Below are 15,302 nucleotides of genomic sequence, written 5' to 3'. Positions count from 1 at the left end.
CCAAGTGCCGACTTAGGCTGGTTTTTGGACATTTTTCTCTTTCGATTATGAGCCCCATAGATATATTTCAACATTAACATAACTGAAACTATATCCATAGGAAAATGTGGGAGAGAAGATCTGGAAGCCAAATTTACTCTCCCTACCCCCCTTTTTTATGAAACTGCATTAGCATTTTTATTGCCGGCTGTGGTGGTAAAAGCTCCTATTCCTAGGAGCGTTGGAACTTTTACCGCTTTGGTCGGTGATAACAAATGTTAATGCGGCTTCATAAATGGAAGGTGAGGGGGAGGGGGTTAGACTGTTAGGTTAAAAGCTGAAATTCAGAGCCTCCAGGTAGCATTTTCAGAAGTGCATCCCATTCCATGTGCAGGACCCAAGAGACAAGCAAAGTTCTGTAGTCTCAATGCATGCATAAGAACATAAGTATAGCCTTACTAGGTCAGACCAATGGTCCATCAAGCCCAGTAGCCCATCCTCATGGTGGCCAATCCAGGTCACTAGTGCCTGGCCAAAACCCAAAGAGTAGCAACATTCCATGCTACCAATCCAGGGCAAGCAGTGACTTGTCCTCCAGGAAGCAATCCAAACCTTTCTTAAAACCAACTACACTATCCGCTCTTACCACAACCTCTGGCAATGTGTTTCAGAGCTTAACTATTCTCTGCATGAAAAAAATATTTCCTCCTATTGGTTTTAAAAGTATTTCCCTGTAACTTCATCGAGTGTCCCCTAGTCTTTGTAATTTTTGACAGAGTAAAAAATCGATTCACTTTTATCAGCTCTACTCCTCTCAGGATTTTGTAGATTTCAACCATATCTCCCCTCAGCTGTCTCTTTTCCAAGCTGAAAAGCCCTAACCTTTTTAGCCTTTCCTCATACGAGAGAAGTTCCATCCCCTTTATCATCTTGGTCACTCTTTGAACCTTTTCTAGTGGCGCTATATCTTTCTTGAGATAAAGAGGCCAGAATTGAACGCAATACTTCAGGCATAGCATATGAACTAAGACTACCTAACATCTAGGCCTTCTGAGTTGGTTTTTGATCTGAGAGCCTGGAGAAATGTCTGGGAGACATATTAGCTTCACTTCTCTCTCTTTTAAGCAATTGACATTCTTTTCTTACTTTTCTTTATTGCAAACTGCTGTATGGATATTGAATCCCTAAACAGATAATAAAATAAATCTGAACCTGATCTCATTCACCTTTACAGTCTAGGCTCTAACAAAATGATCTTCCACGTGTGTAATATCCAGAAAAGCCTATGGAGAACTTTGGAGTAGAAAACTCTTTAGAGGTCTTTTAATAGAAGTTTAAGAAAAGGCCTAACCTTTTCAGTATTTTGTTGTTTTGACTGCTTGTCTAGTCAAAGCTTTTTACCAGACAAAAAGGAAAATGGTTAGTAAGTAAAAGTACATAGAACAATGATAAGGTCATATTCATCACATTTACCAATGAGCACCTGTTAAAAAAGAAATATAGTATTTCATATCAAGTGCCAAAATTCTTGTGACATCACTGATCAAAACAAGATCATGAAATAGCATATATCTATTCTCAAAACCATTTTCTATTAAAAAAGGAATATTTAACTTTCTTACAGTCAAGGTTAGTCTCTTTGATATAAAATGCATTAATGCATTCCTTTCAAAGGGATGAAAAGTAAAGATGATATATTTAAAATATTTATTATTATATCAATGCCAGCTTTATCTCTGAAACAAAATAATATTTTCTGTATACCAGAGACATTATGAAGATTATGAGCTATAGCCACCTTTTCTTCCGATGGTACTAAGAGAACCATATATCTATTTTTATTTGGTAGTCGGTAGACCACCATTAGAAACCAAACATTAATGAGGGTGTATCTTAATAGTAGAGTTTGTCATTCCACACTAAGGGGGTCCTTTTACGAAGGTGCATTAGGGCCTTGATGCGCAGAATAGCGTGCGCTAAAATGCCGCACTCTAGCTGCTACTGCCTCTTGAGCAGGCGGTAGTTTTTCCTGTTTAATGGATTGGAGAACTAAAGCATTACCATGACCAGTGGCGTAGTAAGAGGGGGGTGCAGTCTGCCCCAGGTGCTGTCTTGGTGGGGGCACTGGCACCCATCCTCCTCTCTGCCCTCCGCTCCTTCCCACTCCTCACTCTGCCATGCACGCGCCTTCACTTCCCACCCCCACCATCATACCTCTAGCTCTTCGCTGGTGTGAGCAGCAACTCCAACCTGCTTCTCGTGCCAGCGTTGGCTCTCTCTCTGACATCACTTCTGGGTCCCGTGCCTAGGAAGTGACATCAGAGGGAGACCCAACCTCGACTAGGGCAGCAAGTTGGTGGTGATGTTGCTCACACCAGGAAAGTTAAAAAGTTATGTGGGAAAGGGTGCTTGCGTGTGGCAGGAGGAGCAGAGGAGGGGGATGGGAATGATTTATGGCCTGAAGAAATTTGATCATTTTACACCCTCTTATCGCAAATTGCATTGGCTGCCAATGGAGGTCCGGGTATTGTTTAAACTAGGCTGTTTATGGTACAACTCCTTCTTACTTAGTCAATAGATTTTCTTTAGCATCATACAGACATAGTAGAAGAACTCATTCTTTGTTTAATTTTCCATCTGTCCAGGGTTGCAAGTGTAAGAAATTTCTAAATCATATTTTGGCATCTCAGGCAGCTCTTCATGACAACGAATTCCGAATATTGTTGCTTACTTCCCATTTCTATGGCCATTTTAGAAAACAATTGAAGACCTATCTTTTTTCTAAATATTTGACTGTTTAACAATCATCTTATTTCATGTAACATGTTTACTTTTATATAACTTTTTGTAAACCGCGTTGAACTTCTGGTTACGCAGTCAATAAGCACGATATTATGTTATATTATGCGTTTCACCCTTGCTATGCCACTGACCATGACATTCAACTTATAGTCAGGGACCAACAGCAGATCTCGACCCAGTGGGCATTAAATGAGACATTCTAGAAGTCCTAAACGAAATGAGCTTTCTCAGTGTTGATATCAGCCAAGCTGATTCTAAATTGAAAAACATCCCCCCCCCCCACCCTATTCACCTACTCCCCTGGGCCTACCAGAAGGCAAAACTCGTATTCTAGGGCAAAAAGTCAGAAGCAGCCCACCTTTGGAAATAAAAATGATACCCATTATCCCTAGCACGAATCTCATAGTATAATCTTATCACTAGCGGTCACCTTTGCTTATAAGGACCTTCTGCATTTTTGTTTCCAGAGTTAGACAGGACTGGACCCTGCTCCTATATCACCAGTATTCTCTCTGGGTAAGTCCAGGGGGTAGACAAGAGCTCTGGCACTGCTAAGGGAGTTGAAAGAAGTTTGAAACTGCTGGGAGTGGAGGTCTAAGGGGGTTCTGTTCCAAGGGGTGATAAGATCAGGGGGTCTAGTGCAGAGGGTCTTATCTAGGACCAGCTTCCTAGTCAATACAAGTTCCTAAAATGCAGTAACTGAGCCATGAATCCTGGCAATAGGCCTGGCATGAAGAATGAAAAATATGTATAGTGCCACTGAAAAGCCACAAATAGTGGCTGGTATTGAAAATATAAGTGTTTTTGAGTATTGGCCCCTTAGATAATTTGGAGTACTAATCCTTATGTGGCATAGTCATCTAAATACAGAAAAATTGTTCTTGCCTTACTCTTGCCATATTCAAATCCATTTATACTTTATTTGTTCACTTCCTGCTATTCCCAAATCTCACCTATATGATGGCACAAACTGGACTGGTTGATGTTCTGAATCTTATGGAGGGTTACACAGAAACATGAAGGCAGATAAAGGCCAAATGGCCCTTCCAGTCTGCCCATCCATAGCATCCTATATCTCTCCCTCTCCCTAATTGATCCCACATGCCTGTCCCATGCTTTATTGAATTCAGACACAGTCTGTCACCATCACCTCTACTGGGAGACTATTCCATGCATTTAGCACCTTTTCTGTAAAAAATTATTTCCTTAGATTACTCCTGAGCCTGTCACCTCTTAATTTCAGCCGATGCCCTCTCACTCTGGAATTTCCTTTCAGTTGAAAGAGACTCACCTCATATATATTTAAGCCACATAGGTATTTAAACGTCTCTGTCATATGTCCCCTCTCCTGCCTTTCCTCCAAAGTATACATATTGAGATCTTTAAGTCTGTCCCCATATGCCTTATGACGTAGTCCATCAACCATTTTATTTGCCTTCCTCTGGACCGACTCCATCCTTTTTATATCTTTTTGAAGGTGTGGTTTCCAGAATTGTATACAATATTCTAAATAAGGTTTCACCAGAGTCTTATACAGGGCATCAATACCTCCTTTTTCTTACTGGCCATTCCTCTCCCTATGCACCCAAGCATCCTTATAGCTTTTGCCATCACCTTTTCAACCAGTTTGGCCACCTTAAGATCATCACAAATTATCACACTCAAATCCTGCTCCTCTTTTACGTACAAAAGTTCTTCACTTCCTAAACTGTACCATTCCCTCATGTTTCTGTAGACAAATGCATGACCTCGCCATGTCTGGCCCCATGTTTGCCCTGCTTTGTTGTTGCCTCTCAGATATTCCACGCTGCTGCAGGACTCCACTCTCTCTGGAATTAATATTCTCTACCTCTCAACCACTGGGCTCTCTTCCTCCTGAGGACTATCACACCACCACCTCTCAGCTTTCAGCCCTGGATCTGTTTCCATACATCACCTTCCTCACTGGAACGGGATTTACAATGCCTAAGCTTGCTACTCTACAAAATCTATGGCTTGTCATCTTAAGTTATTCTAATTGAACTAAATCCATGATCTACAATGTAATGTTCCTCTAGTTGGGGGCCTCAAGGCAAAGAGCCAGATAGAAAGATCAATTTAGATGTAGAATCTCTTTCTCTTCTGATCTGGTGGTTTTGGTGGGTTTTTTTTCCTTTAACTGAAACCCAACTGCCCAGTGTTTCTGAAAGCCTTTGCTTACTCTCCTCAACATATATCACTCTTTCAATTTCAGACTCGGAATTGCGCTAATGTTTATTTGTGTGGAAATTGCAATTTAAATTTCAGTAAAGTCAGGAATTAGCATTCCCTGCCCCTGTTCAAGTTCCAGTTCAATTTATTTTACATAACAACATAAGAATAGTCTTACTGGGTCAGACCAATGGTCCATCAAGTTCAGTAGCTCATCATCACGGTGGCCAATCCAGGTCATTAGTACCTGGCAAAAACCCAAAGCGTAGCAACGTTCCATGCTACCAATCCGGCAGCCAAAAAAGCATCCTAGGAATTTTTAGAAAAGGGAATGATAAACACGAATAAGACTTTTATAATGCCTCTGTATCACTCCATGGTGTGATCGCACCTTGAGCATTGCTTTTGATTCTGTTTGTCTTATCTCAAAAAAGATATAAAGGAACTAGGAAAGGTTCAAAGAAAAATGATCAAATTGAAAAAGGAGAAGAAACTCCTCTCATATGAGGAAAGACTAAAGAGGTTTGGGCTCTTCAGCTTGTTAAAGAGATTGCCGAGAGGAGACATGAATGAAATCTACAAAATCCTGAGTGGTGTAGAATAAGTACAAGTGGATCAATTTTTTTTACTTCATCAAAAATTACAAAGACTGGAGGACACTCATTGAAGTTACAGGAAAAATACTTTTAAAACCAATATGAGGAAATATTATTTTCACTCGGAGAATAGTTAAGCTCTGTAAAGCTTTGCCAGAGGATGTGGTAAGACTAGTTAACATAGATGGTTTTAAGAAAGGTTTGGACTATTTCCTGGAGAAGTCCATATTCTGTTGTTAAGAAAAACATGGGGTAAGCCACTGCTTGCCCTGGATTGGTAGCATGGAATGTTGGCTACTCCTTAGGTTTTGCCAGGTACGTGTGACCTGGATTGATCGCCGTGAAGTTGGGGATACTGAGCTAGATGAACTATTGGTCCCACCCAGTAAGGCTATTCTTATTTATTTAGGTGCAAACATTTTAATCAGCTCTATGGCTGCTGCGGTTGTGCCTAAAACATAGGTTCATGTTTAACTTACTACACTAGTAATCTATACCAAAAAAAAAAAGTAGACGCCTACTTAATAAGTTCCAAATAGGTATGTTCTTGATGTCTAAATATAGTCATTCTTTTCTAGAATTCCTCCCATGAGATTTATAAGTCCACTCCATGTATTGAAATAAAGCCATAAAATTACCCTTTATGGATCAGCTTTTATTTGTAGTGAAGCATGTAATTCATGTTTTTCCTTTGAAACCAGAGTTGTATAACAAGGCTTTCAAATCTGATCATTTAATCTAATGAGTCAGATATAAGGTGTCAAGCACAGATGGTTTGCACTAATTATTTTAAATTGAAGCCCTTTCTAGAGAAAAACAAATAATATTAATAAAGTTTTAGAAGCAGAGATAAGGATGTTTGCACAAGCTATAAATTTAGCCCTTAAGGGGGTAATTTTAAGTGACCAGCATGTAGAACATTTTTTTTTTTTTTTACACAATCAGGTACGTGCCAATATAATTAACCCGGTGTATATAAGAATATGAGTAGGTGTTCAGAAAACATAGAACCTATTTTTATGCAATATACATACAGAAATTGAGAAAAAGTAAAACTGGGTAGGATCTAAAACATACAAATTGTCATACTGGATCAGACCAAAAGGTCCATGTAGTCTTGAATCTTGCTTTCAGCCATTGACCAGTCTAGGTCACAAGTATGCAACATACCCCAGGGATGACAGTAAATTTCCTCGGGTCTATCTCAAAAATGTCCAAAACATATTTTTTTAATCTAGCTATAGTAGCTGATCTTACCATATCCTTGCGTGGAGGTGGGATGAGGACTGTATCCAAATTCAAGAAAGCATGGGATAGGGTTGTGGGATCTCTTCGGGGGAGAATGATATGGATGGGTAGACTGAATAGGCCATATGGCTGTCATTGTCTATGTTTTTATGTACCTATTTAACTATCTATAGAGTGGAAAAATATTTTCATCTATTTGCTTTGAAATTATTACTATGTTACTTCACAGCTTGTCCCCTAGACCAGTGGTTCCCAACCCTGATCTGGAGGACCCCCAGACCAGTCAGGTTTTCAGGATGGCCCTAATGAATATGCATACAGCAGATTTGCATGCCTGGCACCTCCATTATATGTAGATATCTCTCATGCATATTCATTAGGACTATCCTGAAAACCCGACTGGCCTGGCGGTCCTCCAAGACAGGGTTGGGAACCACTGCCCTAGACTTTGTATTTTTTGAAAGAGTAAAAATTCATGTTTACCTGTTGTACTCCACTTACGATTTTATACACCTCTATCATATCCTTCTTCAGCACTGTTTATATAGAATCAGGTCCACGGTGCCTTTTTTAGCGGTTTTGTAGGTGATTTAGTGCCTATTGAGTTAGACCCTTCTATACATTAGTCCCATCTGCATAGCTTTATTTGTTCTTGCAAAGTAAGGAGCAGGCAGGTGAAAAGAGACAGGCCACAGCAAAAGTGAAGGATAGCAGGCAGCTGCCAACAGGGACCTCATCCTCTGCTGGCAGAAACACTGAGAGGCAGATGCAGAAAGCCTCATCAAGTATAGCTACAGGGTTGTACACATGTGTTAATGGTCAATCAATGCACACAGAAGGGTTGAGCTCTGGTGCTAACTCGAGCAGGAGACATAGCCACAGATTGTATCATAGTGTATGGTAATAAGGGTTTTAAGTATTCCATGGTAGACAGAAAAAGGAGCAGTGGTTTTTGCAGCTTGGATAATGTGAGACATTTTTCACCAGGTCTGGGGCAGCGTAGAAGGGTTAGCAGAGAGGATTTAATGCCAGCTTTTAAGATTTAATTGCCAGTTTTGTCTTCTGCAGCCAGCAGAAGAGCCTGCAAGTTTTAAAGACTAAACAGGAGGTAACAGAGCTTGTGCAAATGTTGTAACAAAAATAAAAGTGAAGCACACCGCTCTGCCTATCCTTTGGCACATAAATATCAGCCTTGCTAAATTTTATTTGGTAGACATTTTTGCGAGTTTCATATTTATACACCGAACAGGTACCAATATGTGCAGACACTTCCATTTTTGTTCTGACATGCACACAAGAAGCTGGCCTTACATCAAAATATTTGTGTGCATACATTCAGCAGGCTCCTCCCAATTTGCATAAATACATAAAATTTGCATAAACATAGCTTTACATAAGAACATAAGAATAGCCATACTAGGTCAGACCCATGGTCCATCTAGCCCAGTATCCTGTTTCCACAGTGGTCACAAGTACCTGGCAAAACCCCAAACAGTAGCAACATTCCATGGGGTTTTGCCAAGTATTTGTGACCTGGATTGGCCACTGTGGAAACAGGATACTGGACTAGATGGACCATTGGTCTGACCCAGTATGGCTATTCTTACGTTCTTTTGTAAAGATTCTGCATGCTGTGTATTATGATTGTGGCAGAAGTCAACATCCACATGGAGCCTGCCTATGATTTTCTGTGTCAGCACTTGAGGAAGGCTGTACCACGAAGAAGAACTGTGGTGCCTGCTGGCATGGACACCAAGGCTTGCTAGCAGTGGAAGGAAGACCACAGAAGCGCTGAAGAAGAGGAGGATCTGCCAGTGTTGACCCAAAGCCCTGCTGGCAAAAGGTCAAGGTTTCAGTACACTTCCCCCTCCCCATTCGCGGTTCCTGCACTCGCGGTTTCATATAATCATGATTTTTTTCGGGGGAGGGGGAAAATTTAAAAAACAGTCTTTTTTCCTCCATGCCACCTTCCCGGCCTTACCTGGTGGTCTAGAGGGTTTTCGGGGCAGGAGCGATCTTCCTACGCTCCTGCCCCGTGCAGATCGCCATGAGGAAATGGCTGCTGGGAGTTCCCGTAGTCTCTCGAGACTACGTCGGGAACTCCCTATAGCCATTTCCTGATGGCGATCTGCACGGGGCAGGAGCGTAAGAAGATCGCTCCTTTCCCGAAAACCCTCTAGACAACCAGGTAAGGCCGGGAAGGGAGGTGGGGGTGGGTCAGAGCCGGATAATCGCGGTTTTTTGGCATTTGCGGTCCGGCTCTGCCCGTATCCCCCGCGAATGATGAGGGAGAAGTGTAAAAACAGGAAGGACCCCCTCCTCTACAAGCAGAATTGAGAAAGGTCAAAGTGTCTGCTGCTTGGGGGGGGGGGTGAGATCCTACACACAGATCATCAATCTTTACTACATCTCTGGCCTTGCACAATGTTTCTCTCTAGTGGAGACCCTGCAGGAAGCTAAGAGGGTTGTGAAGGAAGGAGGCAGGAAAAAGAAAAGATGGAAAGGGAAGGGATATAGTGTGAGGATGAAGGGAAAAGAGGAAGAGTGAGAAGGGGATAAGAGATAGATATATCTATTGGGGAGCAGGGGTAAGAGAAGAAGAGATATAGAGAGAAAGATATATATATATATAGAGAGAGAGAGAGAATGTTATACATGTTGTGCGACTAAGTCTAAGCCGGCCCATGTCCCGCCCAACTCCCGCCCTCAACACGCCTCCCGAAATGCCCCATTTAGCTTTGGACATTGAGCGACAATATGAAGGCTTTCCCCTGGCCCGCACCTACAATCTTACCTCCGATTTTATATATATAGATTAATTATTAAGCTAACAATGTCTTAACCTCTTATTCTAACAAACATGTCAGTTTACCTTTAAAATATGTGAGATACACGTAGCGCCATTATTGATGACGTTATTCTACAATTTGATTGGCTAAGAAAGCCTTGGCGTCCTGTTTAAATACGGGCGCCATTTTGTTTATAAATTGTTGCTGGTAAAGAAACACGCAGCTACCCCACAGGCAAGTTCTACATTTTAAAATTTTCAAATAATGTATGATTATTTATACATCTTATAACGTGGTAAAACTGCTTTATCAAAAAAATTTTTATCAGCAGTCAATGCATTAGTATATCATTGAAATACATATGTCCTTATTTGTTGTCAATATTTTTTAAAAACTTTTGAGCAAAAAAAGGTTATCTCTTATCGTTACCCCTGAAGAAGCCCATTGAGCGAAACGGTTGGGCCTCCATTGGGCAATTAAGATAAGTGCCTGGTTCAATTCATATTTTAGAAAGCCTTAAAATAATATTTGCCGGCTTCTACTTGCTCTTTAAGTGATTTAGAGAATTTACAATATTTACATATTAACCTATATTATAAAATATTTTATTGCATTAAAAAATTAAAAAAAGAAAGATATTAAATACAACTATACAGAGTTTTTGGACCAGTGATGAAAACCTAACCCCGACTGTTCATAACTTTATTGATTGTGACTCAGGGGTTTTTTGAGGTCCTTTTTCCTCTGTTTAAAATACATTATACACTACATATAGTGTTCCACGTTCATTGGTTGAATCTCCAAAATTGACACACACTAAGGCCCTCTTTTACTAAGGTGCTCTAACCGATTAGCATGCGCTAAACGCTAACGCGTGCATGTTAGTCTATGGACACATTAGCGTTTAGCGCACACTAATTTGATTAGCACACGCTAATCAGTCAGCACACCTTAGTAAAAGAGGAGATAAATACTCTACATTCTTCTACCCTTCCCATTCACCCAGCCCCCCCTCCCTCACCCTACTCACCCATGCACATGCAAGTGCATACAGTGCATACTCTACCTGCAACCACACACAGCCACATCCCCCTCTACACAGACCTTCCCTACCACCCCCCCACATGCAACCACATGTTCACACCACAATCCCTGCAAACCACTCCCATATACACAAGACACAACCCTAACCCCCAAACACACGCCTTTATTTATCCCAAATATCCTCCCCACACACACACACATATTCCACATGCCCCCCAACACATAGGCCTTCCCAGACCTATCTCTTATACATGGTGGTTCAGTGGGGGAAAAAGTGAACCCCACTCGCTCCTACACCTAGAAACAGCATCTTCAAAAGGCTACTGCAACAAGCGTGACAGCCTTGTGGCAATGTGGAGAGGGTGTCGCAACCATTTTGAAGATGTCGCCACTATAGGCAGAAGTGAGTGGCATTTGCTCTTGCCCCCAACACCCTCACTAGGCCACCATGGATAAGAGGTAGGCCCAGAAGGGAAGGACCTACTGAGCCCGAAGGGATGTTGGGGGGACATTACAGGGAGAGGGAGGTAATGATGACCTCCGCCAGCTGAAAATTAGATAAGCAAACTACACCTCCCCCCCCCCCCAACACATACCCTTGCAATTTATATGTATTACAGACATCCACGTGTAAACTAAATCTCTTTTTACATGGTGAGAATTGTGACTAAGGTTCCTAAAATAACTCCCGTGTAATGGAAACATCTCACAAAATATTCTCTGCTTCCTGTCTTCCTGATTGTTTACAATCCACAATCTAGTTGTGTGCATTTAGTCCTTTTTAAAAGAAAAAAGGTGTCAGATCCACTGGAGAATCTGATGGGGAGAATCATGGGTTTGTCAAGATAAATTATTTCACTAACAACATCTTTACAACTTTTTCTTATTGTCTGGATTAGAATCTTGGCTGCATTTATACAAAGGCAACCTTTTCTCAAAAGAGACTTTGAGCTCAGTTCACAGTCATAACAGTACTGCTAATAAAATTAACTATGCATTTATTGTCTGTCATAAGAACATATTTCATCTATCTGTCAAACCGTATAAAACAATAATGGACAAAAATTGAAGTTTCTTTTTCTTTTTTTAAATGCGAACTCGCATTAAGAGAATAGTTTGCCCTCAGCCAGTTTTTGTGCAGTCTGCTGTTACAGGTTAATTTTACCCAGTGGTTTATAAAACATCTGCTTTAATCATTCTGCTAGTTGCTCTCATTATTTTGCAGTGTTTTAGCCATTGTGACAGCTAGAGTATAATTTTATAAAGCTTTTCCCTTAGGTACAGAAGGTTGTACATGCAAAAAAATGGCTCTTATAAAATTCTGTGGTTATTCATGTTTAAAAAGTAGGCACATGGAACGAGTGAGCCTATTCTTACATGAACCAAATGTACATATTCTCAGGGGTATAGTTTAAGAAGCACCAGTATAGATTTGTGTAAATCATAATGTTTCACCTGACACCTATGACTCCTCCCATTGACACATACGCAGTAGCGTAGTAAGGGGTGTGTGGTCTGCCCTGGGCGCAGTCTACCTCGGGGCGCTAGCACCTCTCCTGCTCTCCGCCCCCTCCCACTACTCCTCCTGCTGCGCCTGCGCCCCTTCCCTACCCCGTACCTTTTTAACGTTGGCGCAAGCAGCCACAAACTTGCTGCTCGCTTTGGCGTTCTCCCTGACATCACTTCCGGGACCCACACCTAGGAAGTGACGTCAGAGAGAGCGCCAAATCCGATGCAAGCAGCAAGTTCTTGGCTGCTCGCACCAAAGATAAAAAGGTACGGGGAAGGGGCACAAGCGTGTGGCGGTGGGGGGTAGGTGAGGGGCACCACCACCTCGAGCGCTGCTCACTCCTGCCACTGCACCTATGACCAAAAGTTTGGGAGAATTTGTGTTATCAGGTTCCATCTACTCCAGAACATAAATAAATCACTGCCAAAGTAGACGCCCCCTCCTCCAACACATCTCCCAGCCTTGGTGCTCTGTAACTTGTCGTTAAAATCATCCATAGTATCTGAAGATTAGAGGGTGATCAAAGTAAGGTCAATTCTTAAAAAGGGTTCTAACGGTGATCTGAGAAATTACAGAACAGTAAGCATGACTCGGAGCCTTTATACCTGCCTCAGAACAGGCACAATATTGGGCTAGAGCAGTGTTTCTCAACTTCTTCAAGCCAAGTACCCCCTAAGTCTAACAAATATCAACCGAGTACTCCCACCCAAGCTCTGCCCCGGACCCACCCATGCTCCGCCCCAGACCCCACCCCCTATAATAGTAGTACTAATTGTAATGCGATTTCTTCCATCCATTTTTCATATACACACAATATAATCTTATTAATACATAAAGGTAACCACAAATTAAAAAAAAAAGCACAAAGTATACAATATGCAGAGAAAATCTTAATTATCATTTAATTTTTTTTTTCAAAGAGGTCAAGGCAGATGACTTTAAAATATGCAATGTCACCTCAGTAACAGCTATAGAAAAATAGACAAATATCGTGCAAAATATAGACAGTCGATATAAATTCTCAAAACGGACACATTTTGATCACTAAATTGAAAATAAAATCATTTTCCTACCTTTGTTGTCTGTTGATTTCATGAGTCTCCGGTTACACTTCCTTCTGACTGTGCATCCAATATTTCTTTCTTTCTTTCTGCCTCCTGCACGCTTCATCTCCTCTGGACCTCATTCTCTTCCCCAACCAACATCTCTCTCTGTCTCTTCATGAGTCCAACTTTTTTTCCTCTCTTCTCCACCCCTATTGCAACATGTCTCCCCCCTCACTGTTCATCTGTCTTGAGAGATCCAGGCAACTCCCCCACCCCCCTCTACTGCTACAGCCAACATTTCTCCGTCTCATCTCCTGGAGCATGTGCAGCATTTTTAACCACTGCCCACCAGCCTCATGCCCACTTCTTCTATCCCCCCTCTCCAGCACCATGCCACATCTCTCCCTCCATCACTATGTCCAATATTTCTCCACCTTGTATCCCCTTCAATCTGTCCCTCTGTTCCCTCTCCACTTCCATACCCAACATTTTCCCCTCTCATCCTTCTCTCCCCCATACATCTCTACCTCTCTGCCCTCTCCCTCTCTATGCCCAATTTCCCTCTTTCTTCCTTTCCACATGTCTATCCCTCTCACTCCACACCTATATCCAACAATTCTCTTTTCCTTTTCCTTCACCCACCAGCAGCATCTTTTTCCCTTGCTTCCTAACCCCCACCCCAGCAGCATATATCCTTCCCTTATTCCCAACTCCTCTCTGCTAGATCCAACCTCTCTCCAGTTCCCAATTCCCCCACCTACCAGCTCCCTGCCGCTGTATTTAAAAATCTTCCAAGTTTCAAAGTTTATTTTAAAATTTGTTATACCACTTATCATAATTCTAAGTGGTGTACAGACTTCATAAAAATAGGGTCATACATACAATTGTAATCAGTTGGACATACAAGAGACTAACTGACGCATAAGAAACAAGAGGGTAGGGGGAGAACTCTGTTAAATCAATAAGACAGCAAGACGGTTAGGGATAGAACAATAGGAAATGGGAATCCTGTCTGAGATAGTCCATCTGTCTGCCTCGGAAGTATTTTTTTCTGTTGCGTTTTGCATAGGCGGGACAGAACGCTACAGAAAGAACACTTCCGAGGCAGGTAGATGGCAGGAGGCTGGCTTCGTTGTGCTTCCGGCTCCATGAAAATTTTAAAATACAGTGGCGGGAACTGGTAGGTGGGGAAATCTGGAACTGGGGAGAGGTCAGATACAGCTGAGAGGCATGGGGGCTGGTGTTGGGTTTGCTTTGACGGAGGGGGGCGGGCAAGAAGGAGGGATCTCTGTTGGCTTAGGTGGATGGGCAGTCAATATCCACGGTGGCACGAACCCCTCAACAAGCGGCTAACGTACCCCCAAGGTACGCATACCACATGTTGAGAAGCACTGGCTAGAGGATCTGTGTTCTACTGGAGCTAGTATTGGGTTCCTTTATAAAATTTGCAAAAAAACAAGTTCCTCTTTGGCATTCTGCCTAGATGTCCTGCTTCAAAATCAAGCCCTTTCAGGTTTTTCAGGTTTGCAGCATTGTTTATTTTGTTTTCCTTTGGTTAGTCTCCATTTTTGTTTTGGGGGCAATATTATTAAGAATGCACATTTATCTAAGTTTTTGGCTCTTAACATAGTAACATAATAAATGACGGCAGATAAAGACCCGAATGGTCCATCCAGTCTGCCCTTCCTGATTCAATTTAAATTTTTTCTTCTTAGCTATTTCTGGGCAAGAATCCAAAGCTCTACCCGGTACTGTGCTTGGGTTCCAACTGCCAAAATCTCCGTCAAAACTCACTCCAGCCCATCTATACCCTCCCAGCCATTGAAGCCCTCCCCAGCCCATCCTCCCCCAAACGGCCATATATAGACAGTGCAAGTCTGCCCAGTACTGGCCTTAGTTCAGTATTTACTATTATTTTTTGATTCTAGATCCTCTGTGTTCATTCCACGCTTCTTTGAACTCAGTCACAGTTTTACTCTCTACCACCTCTCTCGGGAGCGCATTCCAGACATCCACCACTCTCTCCGTAAAGTAGAATTTCCTAACATTGCTCTTGAATCTTCCACCCCTCAACCTCAAATGATGTCCTCTGGTTTTA

The 15,302-nt window shown here is 41.9% G+C and overlaps 1 protein-coding gene across 5 annotated transcripts in view; it reads right to left on the bottom strand.

Annotated features, from left to right (window-relative positions):
* The window catches only part of GRM8 (glutamate metabotropic receptor 8), a 766,318-nt gene that overhangs the window by 43,584 nt on the left and 707,432 nt on the right, over positions 1–15,302 (bottom strand). The gene's annotated exons all lie outside the window — the stretch shown is intronic.

Source organism: Geotrypetes seraphini, chromosome 9 (genome assembly GCF_902459505.1).
Source record: "Geotrypetes seraphini chromosome 9, aGeoSer1.1, whole genome shotgun sequence".
NCBI lineage: Eukaryota > Metazoa > Chordata > Amphibia > Gymnophiona > Dermophiidae > Geotrypetes > Geotrypetes seraphini.
Note: the sequence above shows the minus strand (reverse complement) of the source record. Positions and strands in the feature narration are given on the sequence as shown.